General features: G+C 42.8%; 1 pseudogene; it reads left to right on the top strand.

Annotated features, from left to right (window-relative positions):
• The first annotated feature begins 677 nt into the window (after positions 1-677).
• Positions 678-1,133, top strand: LOC103690504 (ubiquitin-conjugating enzyme E2 N-like; annotated as a pseudogene).
• Positions 1,134-2,119: the final 986 nt, after the last annotated feature.

Here is a 2,119-nt window from a genome sequence, read left to right as displayed (position 1 = left end):
TTTTTGGGTGTATCAGGGTATCCATGTCTTGCTGTGCTGGAAAAGCTGTGCTCTGATAGTTTCAAATTATAATGGCTTCTTTTGCTTATGATCTTGTGCTTGTCTCTCACCATCTGGTGTTAGCTGTCCTGAATGACTCTGTCTGGAGCCTCCCTCCTGTGTTGCAGCAGATCTCCTGGGGGATCTGTGGCCCTAGCTTTAGCTAATCTAGGAGACTTGCAGATTCTTGGTCTGGCTGTAGCAGATCTCCTGAGAACCCTGAAGACTGTGTCTTGTTGAGAGAGAGACTAGGACAGGCTAGTTGGACCCCAAGCAGGTGCACACTGTAAGGGCGAGGAGTTCAGAGGTAGCAGGGAGGAGTCCCGAGTCCGTTGGTGGGTCCTAGCTATTGCGGTTATTTGGGTGACCTCTCCTACCTGTTACCCTGGCTGCCTCAGATCTGAGAGCCTTTTAGACTGTGAAGTGTTGAGAGAGGGTAGCGGGGAGGACAGGCTGATCTTCCCCCAAGCAGGTACAGACCAGAAAGGAGAGCCAACTATGTGAATCTTAAATCTTTGGAAATGGTTTATGCCATGGATTTGAATATGTGTCAAGACGTGTCCTTAAAAAGCCTTAGGATAGTTTTGAGGCGAACAGAGCCGGAGACAAAAGCAGAGCTGAACTTGGGATCTAACAAGATGGTGGGGCTGCCCCTCGGGATCGTCAAGGAAACCCAGCGTTGGCTGGCAGAATCAATTCCTGACATTAAAGAAAAACCAGATGAGAAAAATGCCCATTATTTTCATGTGGTCATTGCTGGCCCCCAGGATTTCCCCTTTAAGGGAAGGAATTTTAAACTTGAACCATTCCTTCAAGAATACCCAATGGCAGCACCTAAAGTACGTTTCATGACCAAAATTTATCATCCTCGTGTAGACAAGCTAGGAAGAAAATATTTAGTTATTTTGAAAGATAAGTGGACCCCAGCACTGCAGATCCGAACAGTTCTGCTATTAATCCGGGCTTTGTTAAGTGATCCTAATCCAGATGATCCGTTAGCAAATGATATAGCCGAGCAGTAGAAGAGCAATGAAGCCCAAGCCATAGAAACAGTGAGAGCATTGACTAGGCTATTCGCCACGAACAGTATTTAAGTCAATGAAATCATCAAGTGTAGACCACTTCTCCTGTTCTGCCACGACTTCTTCCTTTTGTTATTGTTGTTTGCGTTTAATGGACACCGTCTAAAAAACATTGCAGAATAAAAGCACGGGCATCTTAACTTCATCTTTGGTGATTGTGTGTACATTAACAAATCTCTGTCTTGTCCTGATTCACTGTTGTAAAGCATGAGCAGAGGCTAGAAGTATTACCTGGGTCGTTGACAGATGTTGAGGAGCAAAGACTCTGCTTTGACTCCTTTCCCCATCATGGTCTAAGTACAAGGCAGTGTGAGTGAAGGTAGTTGTCAGGGTTAACTGCCAGGGGTATGGGTGTTTTTATTTTAATTTTTAGGGGGAAGTAGTTTTATTTTAATTTTATGGCCTCTTTTCCCCTTCCCTCTCTTAAGAGATCTACTTGCAGTGGTTAAATGAAGCTAACCAGTATTGTAGAATATGCTCTCTAAAGTCTAACTTTAGTTGGCCAAGTCTAACTTTAGATGTTGTAGTTGGACAAGCTTGATTGTCTGAACCAAAATGGGAACATTAATAAACATCACAGTCCTCACTAATAACATGGCAACTTTGCTGTCAAGTGTAGATTCTCCATCTCCCATCCCACCCCCAAAACAGGAAGAAAAAACTTGTGACCATGGTGTATGGCTTGTCTGGAAACTTCTGTAAATCTTAAGTTTTAGTAAAATTTTTTTGTTATTCTAAAAGAAAAAAGGGAAGAAGAAGCCTTAGGATAGTGGTTCACAATCTTTCTAATGCCACCATCCTTTAATACAGTTCTTCATGTAGTGGTGACCCCCAACCATAAAATTATTTCATTGCTACTTTATCACTATAATTTTGTTGCTGTTATGAATTGTAATGTAAATTCAGGAAATGCAGGAAATCTGATATGCCATCCCTGAAGGTGTGATGACCCACAGGTTGAGAACCAATACCCAAGGATGCCAAATCTGTGGTTTAGT

This window comes from Rattus norvegicus, chromosome 9 (genome assembly GCF_021556685.1).
Source record: "Rattus norvegicus strain SHRSP/BbbUtx chromosome 9, alternate assembly SHRSP_T2T, whole genome shotgun sequence".
NCBI classification, from domain to species: Eukaryota; Metazoa; Chordata; class Mammalia; order Rodentia; family Muridae; genus Rattus; species Rattus norvegicus.
Note: the sequence above shows the minus strand (reverse complement) of the source record. Positions and strands in the feature narration are given on the sequence as shown.